The 14,377-nt window shown below is 38.6% G+C and overlaps 1 protein-coding gene across 1 annotated transcript in view; it reads right to left on the minus strand.

Moving 5' to 3' along the window:
- Positions 1–379: 379 nt before the first annotated feature.
- The window catches only part of FUT10 (fucosyltransferase 10), a 362,801-nt gene continuing 348,803 nt past the window's right edge, over positions 380–14,377 (minus strand). The window contains exons 15-16 of the transcript XR_011377110.1: positions 519–906; positions 380–410 (exon numbers count right to left, since the gene is read on the minus strand). The gene's annotated coding sequence lies outside the window, so the exon portion shown is untranslated. The remainder of the gene's footprint in view (positions 411–518; positions 907–14,377) is intronic.

Here is a 14,377-nt window from a genome sequence, read left to right on the forward strand (position 1 = left end):
CTGCTGAAAGGTTCTCTGTTTGAAAGCACAGGCTCTGGGAAAACCCAATTGCTTCCCTTTGAAATTGTTAGAAACTTTGAAATTCTACCAAGTGTTCAAGGCGTTTAGTGAAAATGATTTCCTTTCATGTTTTTAGCACCTACCTAAATTTAGAGAATAACCTGTGCTTTCAAAACTTGAAATATACATACAGAAACTCTTAAAGTCATTGGATCTATCAATAAATATACTGTGTACAAAAGATACCTCTGATTTCAGAATCCTTGAGACACGGAGTGTTAGAGCTGACCATCCTTTGGGGAGCGGGGAGCACCTCTTCATCTCTCTTGTGTGTTAGTGGGCAGAAGAGAAGTAGGACCTCAGCGCTATGCTGACTTCACTCTTCTTTCCCTCTCAGCACAGAGCACCTGCTTTCAAGGGTAAGAAAGACATACTGGGTATGTGTCAATAGAAAATAAAGGAAAACGAAACACTAGGGTAAAGTCTGCATCCCACACTGGCTTTTGACCTTTACGAACCTTCTAATTGCGATGACCTTTATTGCTTCACGTCATTCTGGGGGCATATTCATTCCATATAAGAAGGAAGAGAAGGAATGTTCTCAGCTACCAGCAGTTAGTCCTTCCTGAGTCTAATTTCTCAGTGCGTCTATCATCTTATGAAAGAAACAGCTGACCCTTATAAAGGGAAGAATGACTTCCAGTTGCTATTTTGAAGGTCACTTTTTCTGGTCATTGGTTGGTTCTACGTAGCCTAGGCATGGTAGGTTTTTCCACAGCAGTGCTTGCAGAACACAAGAGGAGGAGCCTTTCTGTTCATTTCTCCAATCGGCTCTACCACCTTGAGGCATCTGGTTTTTCTCTTCATCCTCTCTCTCTCATCCTTAATCTCGGATAAATAAACAGCCTGTGAGTACATAGGCAAAAAAAAAAAAAAAAGGTAAAGGTAGATACAGATATTAAAGTATCTGCATCATTTATAATAATGTACAATACATACATACAACCATATATAATTTTGTGTAAATGTAGAGGTAGATATAGATATTATAATATTTAATATCTGTTTTCCCTTTTTTACTCTAAGCCCCTTCAGGACAGAGAACTGATGAAATTTTTCTTTCTATCTGTTATACAGCACAGTGTCTGGCACCTACTTAAAGCAAGTTTTCATCATGAACACTGAGATTTTTTTAATCCCTTAGTAGGTTTTGACACTCACTTTATCAGTTTTGTACTAGAGCTGAGTTCTTGCTGATTTATGCTGCGTGTTAAATTTATGTCAGGAAACCAAGAAACACGATCCATTCATCCAAAAGCCAACGATATCTACCGTGTCCCAGGTATGAGAGATTAAGACTTCACCCTTCAACATTCTTACAGGCTGGTAAAATCTGTGCAGCATTTTCCTCACGCATACAATTCTGGAGGTTCTAAGGACAGACTCCACAGTCCCTAAGCGGTCTCATGAAGAGCAAGAGAACCCCCTGGAACAGAGGACTCATGTTGAAGCCAGAGCGAGCAATAAGATGGAATCAACAAAGGGGCTTCATTGATGAAAGCCCGTAACTATCTCCATGAGAACTTTGAACCTGTTCTGCTCAGCAACAGGGAAGCATGGAAGATTTTTAAACATGGAAGTGACAGAATGCAAGTGGTACTTCAGGAAAGTGAAACTAGCAATGGGGTACAGGATCAATACGCAACAGAAAGTCACTGTGGGCAGAGACCAGTTTGTTGATGATTTCTGGTGTCAGGACCTGTGGTGAATTTGAAGTTGAAAGAAATGCAAATTCATTTCTTCAGACAATATTTATTAAGCACCTTATTGAGGTCAGACTTGACATTAAGAATTGAGAATACATCTATGCTTCTGCCTTCCAGAGCATACACAGCAGTGGAAAGTACGGCAGGGTGTGAGTGTGAGACAGAAAGAGCAAGAGAGAGAGACAGAGACAGAGAGACATACATAGAGAGAGGGCAATATTTAGTGTAAGAAATGGAGAAGGAAATTGGGAAAGCAAATTTAGTATAAAAGATACAAACCTTACCAATAAGTTGCTCAATCTCACTAGAAATCAGAGAAATGAGTATTAAAACCATAATGAGAGACCATTAGATTGGCCAACATGTTAATGGGTTGACAATAGCAGATATTAGCAAGGATGTGAAAAATAGAAACTCTAACACATTGCCCATCTGAGTATGTATTAGTGTAACCACTTTCAAGAACAATTTGACAACTTCTTACAAATTTAAAAGTATACATTCTTTAACCAAAATGAAAACCATGTACCTATCAACAGGAGAATGCAAAAACAAATAAAATTCTAAGCAGAAATGTAAATGAATGGACTGGAACTATATTTATCAAGGTGGATGCATCTTTCAAACATAATGTTGAATGGAAAAAGCAAGTTACAGAAAAAGATATGCAGAATATGCTTTATATAAAGTTTATAAACATTCGAGTTGATACTGTGCATTAATTTTACAAAGAAATGCTTGAGAAGAAGAACATGTGGTTTAGGATAGAGACTTCTTTCCGGGGCGTGGGGAGATAATATTGGGGGTAGTATAGACAGGCTTCAAATTTATGGATCATTTTTTATTTCTTATGCTGCATAATGGATTGTGAGAGTTCACTGTGTTACTTTTATATCTTTCTGTGTACCTTACATACTTTTAAATAAATTTTAACAACTTTACCCATAATATGACATGCACATCACAGACCCCCTGCGACAGTCTAATAGTGAGGAACTGGCTCCGAAAATTCCGGCCCTTCATGACAAATCTCCTTATTATTCAAGAAACATGGCTTTTTACTGGATATTCTGAAATTCCCAGGGAATTACTAGAACTTCCAAGAACTGCCACTCGGAGAACAGAATGAGGCTTTCTGATGTAAGGATATATTTGGGAAGTGTCTAAGAAATGGTCTACTTCTTGACCACATCTATAATCAGGAGTACCTAGGCAAGATATTGACTTTGATGATGCATGCTGGTGTCCTGTCTATAAACTGGCAAAGATATCATTAAACCTATTTAGGAACTTAACATAGGTGCAAGTATTTTACTTCCTGACAAAATAATGATGACGGATGGATCCGAGGCTTCCCTAGAGTGCCTCAGAGTCTCTAGAGATGGGGCTTTCACCATCAAAGAATGCTCTTCGCTGCCCCACTCCAAGATCAATACAAAGTCCAGCCTTGGATTTCACATTAGGTGGCCCCTTTCAGGCTCCCAGGCTCCCCTTCATGTACAAAATGGCTGTGTGGTCTTCTGGATGGTATCTCCCTCCAAGGACAGAGTCGGGTTTCCTATTAATTTATAAAATAGTCAAACTGTATTCTCAGCTGAAATTCCCAACCCTGGGTGAGTCACACTGAAGATCCTGTTGAAGCCAGTCTGAGCTGCTTTCTCACGTTCACGGCCACAGAAAAATTAAGGGCTTAACATTTGGAATCTGACCCGCACTTTAGATGCATCCAGTGGACCTATGGGTCCCTGATCAGCTGAGGGTTTATTGCAGTGCTCTCTTGTTTTAATTAGAAACTACTGAAATCCACCCAAGAAGTACAACTGAAAACAAGTCTGGAGTTAAAATAAAATCAGAATTTTTGTGTTTTTCAGTGCGGGAGGCAAGTCAGGGACATTAGAGCCACTCAGTAAGCACTGAATAAATCATGTTCCCTCCTCTGGTGCAGAGGGACCCAGCACTTCCTCTACTCGGCCCAGCTGATGGACCTCTATAAAAATCTTCACAGGCACTTAGGTCCCCGCAGGAACTGTGCTAGGATGAAATCATGGAGGGGCTGAGGACAGCAACCCCTCGCCCCATTCCCATGGCAACTGTCAATCTCACAGGAAGAGAAGAGATGTCTAGGGTTTGAGATTTCTCTTAGAATGCCTCCTGGGATGGAAATGCCTTATTAAATTTCAGAGATTCAAGTACTGAGACTCAGGGAGAAGGTCTGCTCTTCGATTGTAGGGAAGTGTGCCATTTTCCCCTTATTGGGCAACAAACCTTGGCCAACTGGTGGAATTTATTGGTTGGCATATTTTGCTCAAAATAATACAGAATTCTTCACATGAGTAGTGTTTCTCAGTAATGAAGTGGCCTATCTCGGAAATTCAAGCATTCTCTGACATTGTCGTAATTTAAGCAGAGGACAGATGTCTAATAAGCAACAGCGATACAGGCAAACAAAACAAAACAAACAAAAGCTCCAAACCGACTGAAGTGAGTGAGGTCCCTGACAACCCTGAGATTATACCTAGATTCCCCATAAATCTTGAGTTGAATCTACTAGGATTCACGACTGATGTTAGTATCCATTCAGGCAGACCAATCCTAGAAGAAACAAACTGAATACATGGAAAGTTCGGAGAACTCAAGAAGTGACACAGGGTACATAGAAAAGCAGGGGATATGGAACAGGGGTTGCGTGGAATCTGATTTTGTCTTTGTTAGTAGGTGTCTGAGCCACTTTGAACTAGTTATTTGAACACTCAAGCCTCGGTTGCTTCATGTTGTGTAAAATGAGGAGACTGGACCAGATGTTTTCAAGTACCCCTCCTTACTCTTGGAATCTAGGACTCACATCCTTAACAAGATTGGCAGGAGAGAGCTACAGAGCCATGTCATGAAGAGAAGTTCAGCATTTCTAGTTTCTGAAGATTAGCCTCAATTAAAGAAGGTTTGGGGTAGAGGTAAATGATAACTGAAGTGACGAATTTTTCCTCAAAAAAGAAGAATATGGTGAAAACCTTAACTTTTTGGATTTGGACTTTTCCAAACAAAAAGAAATGGTTCAATGCCAGTCAGTTCTGTCTTCTTGTATTCTCCCTTTCTTTGTGTTCAACTTAGGATTTTCCGGAGAGGGATGAGGTATAGACGCATAAGTGAATAACTATCAGTTAGTAAAAGTCTTCCCATCTATATTTTAGCCCATATAACACAGAATAGATCAGAATATTCTGAGGAGCATAAATTGCCCATGTCCTCATGTCTTCATAATCCATCATCCAACATGACGGTAAACAATTGCTGACAGCAGTTAAGTAGGGTCAGGAGACCTGGTGTTGTATGTAGGTGATCAAACCTTTCTTCTGAGGCTAAGTACCTTTCATATTTTCTTCAAAGACCAAACGACTGTTTCCGAGTCCATAGTTCTAGCAGGGGCACACTCATCGAGTTTAATCACCCCTCTAGAAAGAAGCTGTATTAAAAGAATGAAATGTTTCTGCCAATGTTACAATGTCACAAAATCCCAGAAGTCGTCGAAGTTCAGGAAGGGTCACATTCTGGTCACACAGGATAAATATGAAATTGGCTTCATTTCGTATCATTAAAACCTATGATAAGAAACTCAAAGATGAAATGTATGAAGCATATTTGACAAATGAAAGTTTTATATTTCCAGTACCTTCAATATTTTTTGTCATTATTGAACTTAACACCATATGTGATATCTGAAATGGGAAATTGAGCCAATTCGGTACTGTCATTTTTATTTTATAATTAGGAACGGCGTATAATATATGGGCATTTGTGCCTTTTTTTTTTTTTAAAGAGCCTGTAATTTTGAGCCAAACATAACCCCTAATTAGTACAGATTTGAGTTAACTCAGCAGCTTGTGAGTTAAGGAGGAAAAACTCAATGTCAAATGCCATTTCTTAATTTAACAAACGTGAAATGTTTCTCCCCTCCGGTGGCGATCTTTGGGATTTCCTGGTACTTACATTTCACCTCAAAGAATTCCCACACACCACACAAAAATCAGCATTACCTTTAATATTTCCAATATTATAAACCTTCTCTCGGGGAAATCTAGTTAGCTTTAGAAATCTAAATGTCTTCCAATATATTCATCTTTGAAGTAATGGGGAAAGACTTGTAAATCACTAAGCAACAAACACTATTTTTCATTTGCAATAAGTTTATGAGAGCAAATATTGTAGGCAAACTCTTTAAAATAACTCTTAAAAAAATAAGTTTGCTACCATACATTTTTTAAGTTTAGAAAAGACAATACCGTTCAAAATCCTTTTATTCTCCTTTATGTAGCTACATAGCCTCACTGTATATATTCATCTTAAAGATGCCTTTTGTTCTTTTTCTTTCCTTCCTTCTTAAACGCTTATCCTGGGTAGCAGTGGAGTTGCTTTTATTTCCACCTACTCCTCCCACTGAGACACTTACTCTCCTCGTCATAAGGAAATAAGAGAAATTTCATTCACTGGAGATCGATCTCCAGCAAGGAGGGAGATTAAACTGTGGGTTATCATTCAATAATGGAAGATTCCTTTTATAGGTCATCAGAAGACAAAATAAAACAATGCTGAGTGAGCCAATCTAAGCGCCACAAACTTAGAAAGTTTTTGTTTTGTTTTGTTTTAAAAAGCCCCAGCCTCTCCAATCTGCTCACCCTCCAAGCATCCCATTCTCTCACTCTGAAAGCACCTACTGCCCTATGCTCTTTCTTAAGCCTTGATAAAAACCTAAAATTGTATTTTGGGGTGTAAATGATAACAACACAAAGCATTTATTGTCTGAAAGGCCATTGGTATGTAATGGGTGGCGGGGGGAGCTTTGTGTTACAGACTATCTGAGAATATCTAGTACAGCCACAGGTGGGGTGATTTGCCAGAGAACTGAGCCTTTTCATGCCTCTCTCCTCCGACCATAAAAGCTACCTATGCATGAGGCCAGCCCAGAACTGGATTTCTTTTCACCACGAGAGACAAGGTTCAAGGTGTAACCACTTATTTACTATAATGTATTGATTTCATCTGCGTAGGAGGGAGGGGAAGTTGAGAAAAATGAGAGATTTGAGCAGACAGGGAGAAGATCCCTTGGTACAGCAGCATTCAAAGACCCTTCCAGCCAGTACAATAAAGACACCTAGTTTAGGTTGCGAACTACCATTCTGTGGAGCATCTTCTGAACTCCTGGTGTGCGATCGTGTCACGGTCTGTAAAAGCTATCCCAAAGTTAATTTGGGGAGAAAGAGAACAACCTCTCAATCATCTGCTTCTCATGTTCTTGTTTCACTTAGAGCTGGAAGCCCGTGAGTGATCGATCAGTCTGGAATATGAGGATTCATATTAACAATTTCATGGGGTTATAGCAACTGTTACTTTCTGTCCTCTTTGCCATGTACAATCTCCTAATGGTTTTAGTGATTGAGGAACTTAATATGCATGGCCAACAAGTGACAAAGAATGGAAACTTGTTGTGTTTTCTAGAAAGGTAGAGCAGGAAAATCCTTTGATTCTTTGATGGTTCCTGAAGAAAATTCTTTTCCCTACCTCAACCAGTTGTCAAGTTCCAAGCAAATGTAAAGATAAGGTCCTTTAGCCCTGTCCTGGTCTCAGCTAACTGGATGTGCTCTGTGGTTGCTGATGTGTAACTGGTCTGAGGTTTAGAGATGGAGTTGTCCCTGAAACCCTGATCACAGAAGCAGATGACCAATACGCTGACCTTTGTGTCTACATGTCAGGAGGAGACCTGTACTCCAGAGGTCAGGCCAAGGATGGTTGGTCACTTGGAGTAAGTAAGTGGAAAGAAGGAATGCTTATCATTTTATCCCTCCTGGAGAGGAAGCCAAGGACACATGCTTTCTAGACTAAGAGAACTAGGTCCAGGAAAAGACCAGGTTGCTTCGGAGTTGTTAATCTCAGGGAGCAAGAAAATTCTGGAACATTCCAAGAAAAGAAGATGAACGCGGTGCACTGGAGCTTCCTAACAGGCCTGAGGTGTCTTTCAATTTCAGAGGCAGTCCTAAAACCCCCCGGCACTACTTCCTAATTTGACCTTTCATGATTTGAGGCCTTAAAGCCACAAAGCTAAACTAAAATCCCTAAATACTTTGGCACAAGAGGATTTTCATCCTAAAGTCCATAGTTTTCTGGGTTTTGTTGGCTTAGCCTTACGCATAAAATATCTGGAACACATTTTTGATCATTTATAATTTACTCTAAAGGTCCAGGGCTAAAGCAACAGCAATTGCTCTTTGGGGGATTATTTTATGCATTGGAGCCTGGAAAATTAAGAACCTCTTTAAATTGAATTTAGTAAAATAAAGTGTCCAAAAGCAGTGGCTTTTAGGATCTTCTATGGTCTTATCATTTATAGGCTGATACAAAATCCAAATTACTATTACATATATAAAGCACAAGCATGAATTTATGAATAAATTTTATCCCAAGTTTTCAAAGAATTATCAGAAGTCCATTTATGTTTTCTTCAAGCTGCAGCTTGGTCATCTAGTCCAGAAAAGTTTATAATTCTTGTCCTCACTGTTTGTTTTCCTCTGCGTACTCCTACATCACTCACTGGTGTATGAATATTTGGGGCTGGAAGTGGGAATCATGCCAGCTATTTTAAGTATTGTAGAAAGGGGTTTAATACAGAGTTTGGGGGTGCTCACAGAACTGTTGTAAGAGTTCGCAGAATGGGCTTTAGGCCGAGGATCTAGGACTCCCTCCAACAAGAATTCCTAACTGGTCCAACAGAGGGAAAATCTACCACCATAACATTCACTGCACAGGACACCAGGGCAATTGCTGGGCTCAATACCTATCTGTAGAGCTGGCATTCAGACCTTTGGAAAGCATTACTCGCACCCCTTCAAATGCCCTGTCCATACCCACAAAGTTGGTGAGCAGACACTGCCACGTGGCTGTAGAAAAACCCATTTTCACAACCTGGCTTGAAGCAAAAATAAGTGTAGCAGCAATAGGAAGGCTCCTTTCCCACTTCTTCTTTCCAAATCTCATGGAATGCCTCAATCTGGAAAAATCTAACTTACATCCAGAACTCTAGTTTTCGAAGAGGCTGGGAGAAGGTGTTTTTCACCTTCTCCACGTTATAGCACAGAAAAGCACACTAGCAGTAATTTAGAAGACATGACGAGTGTCCACTCACCACAACAACCATAAACACATATGCTACTATTAACTGCTGTTTTGTTTCCTACTCTCACGTTTGTTTAATTTTTCTTTTTTCTTTTTTTTGCGGACAAGAGCATGTATCAAACTCCTAAATGCCTTATAATACATAGAGAAATTCATGCTCAATAAATATGTGTGAACTGATTGCTTCACCAAATAATCTTTTTTCTTTTCTTAAAAACGTGTCTTTGAATGTGTTTGTTAAGAAACTGGAATAACTTTCCCCCCTTAATAAGTAGTATATTTTTAGCACAGTTTATTTGACTTTTTTTCTTGATGCCTGAAGATTTGCAGTAACTTGAAGGCATCGTTCTGAACATTTATAATCATTGTGCAGAAAGAATGACAGAGGACACAGCTGAAGGAAGACGACATCCAGGCTAATGTGCACTGACTTCAAGCCGTGGCTATTTCAAGAAAAGGGCATTGATCCAAATCATCTTGCCATATTTTATCTTTCTACTAAAAGCTGAATGCTGAACAAATCTGGGTATTTTATATAAATGAGTATAATTCCAGCTAATTTAAACTTAAGTTTAACACCCTAGTACCAACATATTAAACTTCTATTCCAGTATCGATTGTCTGTCTAGCAAAAATTTTCCCCAAACCTTGTCTCGCATAAGTGAGTAGGTTGTCTACGGTGGCCACTGGGAGAACTCCATGAACCAAAAAGTCTGAGTGCTATAAAAAAGAATCACACTATCAAAGATTTTTAAATTGGAAAGGATTCTTGGAGATTATTCTAACATGAATCCCAGAAAGATACTGTGACTTGCCCTGGGTCACACACCCGGTAAGTGAAAAAACCAGATCATAAAGCCATGACTTCCAATTAGCTCAATGCTCTTTCCACCACACAATGGATTACGCATCTGTTCTTTTTTAATAGAATTGAGTTTTCACTCCTGGAAAAAGAAAATGGTTAAAGTCTACATTCATATTACTAACCTTTGGAGGATTCAAGAATTGTCAAACCCATTAACGTATATTTTTTCTTGGGATATTCCACAAAACACACACACACACACACACATTCACACTATCATCTGGCTGAAGCGGTGATTTCAATGCAGACATTAATGAAGGTGATAAAGTTGACAGAAGGAAAACTCTCCAACTCCCTCCAGCTATGAGTTTCTATGAATCATAGTCTATTCCTGTAATGATACACACGACAAACTAGTTCTCATATTCACATACTGTAGTGGATTTCTAACATTCGCTTTGACTTAAAAATTGGGATCGTTTTGGTGAATTCAGTGCAGTGTACAGTGATATGAGCTCTCTGGAAAGGTTATCAGCTCTGTCCACACTGATGAGGGAATTGGGGAAATGAGCGTCTTGAACATCATGCATTGGTAGTAAATATTATGCTGGCACAGCAAATTGCTTCCAGGAATTGAAATATCATAGACTCAGTTCTTCTGGGAAGAAAGGCCACACAGTAGGCTTGGGGAGGGGGATGGACGAAGAAGCCGAAAAGTCAGTTCATGGGAAAATTCCCACGACGAGCAAAATGAGATCTTCTAGTATCATCTTTCTAGTTTTTGGTGGGGTTTTTCATCTTATTTTCATTGAATTTTGTAATTGTTCATATCTGCAAAGTTAGAGTCCATACTGATCAATGAAACAGAAAACAATAATCAGATGATCCAATGACCTATAGAAAAGCAACTCCTCCCAAACGCCTTCTTTGCTCTCTCTCAGCATAATATCTAAAATAATAAATGTTAGCAGCAAAATAAGGTCCTTCCTTCTCTCTCAGGAGAAAATCTGATAGCAAATATGTATCCTACGGCATTGTGCTTACTAAACAGCATAAGGAAAAGTCACTAAGAAAATGCCAATAACACCATACACAAAAATAAACTCAAAATGGATTTAAGACCTAAATGTAAGGCCAGATACTATAAATCTCTTAGAGGAAAACATAGGCAGAACAGTCTATGACATAAATCACAAAAAGATCCTTTTTGACCCACCTCCTAGAGAAATGGAAATAAAAACAAAAATAAACAAATGGGACCTAATGAAACTTCAAAGCTTTTGCACAGCAAAGGAAACCATGAACAAGACCAAAAGACAACCCTCAGAATGGGAGAAAATATTCGCAAATGAAGCAACTGACAAAGGATTAATCTCCAAAATATACAGGCAGCTCATGCAATCAATATCACAAAAACAAACAACCCAGTCCAAAAATGGGCAGACCTAAATAGATATTTCTCCAAAGAAGACATACAGATGGCCAAGAAACACATGAAAAGCTGCTCAACTTCACTATTAGAGAAATGCAAATCAAAGCTAAAATGAGGTATCACCTCACACCAGTTAGAATGGCCATCATCAGAAAATCTACAAACAACAAATGCTGGAGAGGGCGTGGAGAAAAGGGAACTCTCTTGCACTGTTGGTGGGAATGTAAATTGATACAGCCACTATGGAGAAAAGTCTGGAGGTTCCTTAAAAAACTAAAAATAGAACTACCATACAACCCAGCAATCCCACTACTGGGCATATACCCTGAGAAAACCATAATTCAAAGAGAGTCATGTACCACAATGTTCATTGCAGCTCTATTTACAATAGCCAGGACATGGAAGCAACCTAAGTGTCCATCAACAGATGAATGGATAAAGAAGACGTGGCACATATATACAATGGAATATTACTCAGCCATAAAAAGAAACAAAATTGAGTTATTTGTAGTGAGGTGGATGGACCTACAGACTGTCATACTTAGTGAAGTCAGAAAGAGAAAGACAAATACCATATGCTAACACATATATATGGAATCTAAGAAAAAAAATGGTTCTGAAGAACCTAGGGGCAGGATAGGAATAAAGATGCAGATGTAGAGAATGGACTTGAGGACACGGGGAGGGGGAAGGGTAAGCTGGGATGAAGTGAGAGAGTGGCATGGACATATATACACTACCAAATGTAAAATAGATAGCTAGTGGGAAGCAGCCACATAGCACAGGGAGATCAGCTCAGTGCTTTGTGACCACCTGGAGGGGTGGGATAGGGAGGGTGGGAGGGAGGGAGATGCAGGAGGGAGGAGATATGGGAACATATGACACGTATAACTGACTCACTCTGGTATAAAGCAGAAACTAACACACCATTGTAAAGCCATTATACTCCAATAAAGATGTAAAAAAAAAAAAAAGTTATGATGGTTTCTCTTTCCTCTCAAAGAGTCCATCAACTTTGGCAAGCTAAATTTTCTACTCATACCCAGATATGGCAAACTCAAATCCCCTCCATTGGACACTGGAGAATAGCTGTCAATCTCTGCTCACCAAGGAAGAGCTTTTTCCCTCTGGAACTTAGTTCTTTTGACATGTGTGCATCCACAACCCTCCAAATTATCCAGTTTTTTCTAGTTGTTTTCATGGGAGCAATGTTTTGTCAGAAACTTCTACATTCTAACTGGAAATGGAACTTCTTTTTTCTTTAATATGGGGAGCTTTCAGAAGCATAGTTGAAAAGTCAATGCCAGATAGTTCTGGAGCAGACACTAGGCTTTGAGTATGCTCCTGTCTGCAAATATTGGAAGAAACACATTCAAGACTGATAAACATGGCTGTGCTATCTCTGTTAATGTGTCCTTTAGACCTTGTGACATGTAACTACAGTGGCAGAAAACAAAGTGGTCTATTGTAACAGCTTCTAACAAAGGCTGAATTTTGTTATAATTGAAAAGTAGCTACAGCACAGATCATCCTGCTATCTTCTAATGGTCTGTATGTCCTTATTTAAGTCTGTGTGAACTCAGCTGAAGCAAGTCTCAGGATATTATTATTATTCATTTTTTGGTGTCAATTCTTTTTTCTAAATATTGCACTTGAATAATAAAACCTGCAAGGCTTTGCTTACTAATATTTTATAAATCTCCATGTAAAATGATTCCTAGATATATGTTTCACTCATTCAACTTAAACGTTTTCATTAGGGTAGCGCTTCCAAAGAATGCTGCACGGAATGCTGATTCCCGCTGATGACCTATGGAAAAAGGTTCCTTAGATAAATGTGTCTAAGAAATACTACATAGTGAATCCCCTTTTTTGATATTTTCAATGAACACTTGTATATTAAGGGATCTAAAGAGTTATGCAATAACCCTTTTTATTTTGTTTAATTTGGCATTTCCACACTCTATTACAAAATCTCTTTTTTTCAAGTAATATCTATTAATATTCCTTGAATCTGGTGTTCTGTGGAATACGCTCTGGAAAATGTTTTTCTAAGACAGTAATGAAGTTAATAAAGATTATGTCTACAAATTCTTTAACTTAATTAAGGGACAGGCAGTTCTGTTGTTTTACATATAATACAGACTAGAAATCTCTATGACTTTTGCAGAGAGTTGAGATAAGGTCCACAGAATTTGGACTTTTCTTCTGTAAATATTGTAGTGTTTCTGAATGCTATGAAACTCGTTAACAAGGCATAATTACCAGGCTTTATTAGAATAAGAAGTAAAACAAATATTTAATGTTATGGACTCCGAGCATTTTTTAAATAGATTTCAAATGGCAAAGTGGTCCTTTTAAGAAGCATATCAGTCTGCATATCTTCCCTTACATCTGAAATCATCTGTAGTTATTAATTCTGTATTTCCTGAGATTTTCTGATCCTCTTGGCAAGATCTTTATGTCTGACAATATAATCTTAAATAGAAGCTGGGGCTTTAATTTCTGTGAAATTAGGCGGACAAGTCTTACTAGCTAGAGTTTATTTTTAGCTATTATAAATGTCAAACTTTATCCAGTCAAGAGAATTACTGGAGTGTTTCATTGTGGATTCCATGTACAATGATGATCCAACTCTGTGATGTCATCCAGGAAATTTCCAGTTTTTAGAAACACAGTACAACAATGCTCTCACCTGATGGTTGATTCTGTTGGTGAAACTTGAACCTCTGAGCACTACTGGATGGTGCAGACGTTTCTTCCGCCTGGAACTTTTCCCTTGAATATTCCTCTTGGTTAAACCCTGCTCATCCTTGAGGTTTCCATTTAAATGCTTCTTTTTCAGAAAGAACTTATATGACCTCCCTCCCTTAAGTGATTCAGATCAGAGACTACATCTGCTCTCTCTCACAGCAATCTATTCTTTTATAATTCTATATTTATTTGGGGTTGAAATATCTAATATCCTTCTTTCCCACTAGACTCTACAAGGACTCTATGAGGGCAGAGATTTTGTCTGCTTTTGTTTTTGTTTTTTTCACCACAGTATAAACAACGCTAAGAACAGTTCTGACACATAATACTCAGTAAGTATTTGTTGGCTGAAAGAATGAAATGTGCATTCAAGCATCCTTCAGTTTCATCATATATTTTAATCCCCACAGAAACACATTTGAACTGCCAGACCTATTCAAGAATATAGCACAGTTCTGT

Source organism: Globicephala melas, chromosome 21 (assembly GCF_963455315.2).
Source record: "Globicephala melas chromosome 21, mGloMel1.2, whole genome shotgun sequence".
Taxonomy (NCBI): domain Eukaryota; kingdom Metazoa; phylum Chordata; class Mammalia; order Artiodactyla; family Delphinidae; genus Globicephala; species Globicephala melas.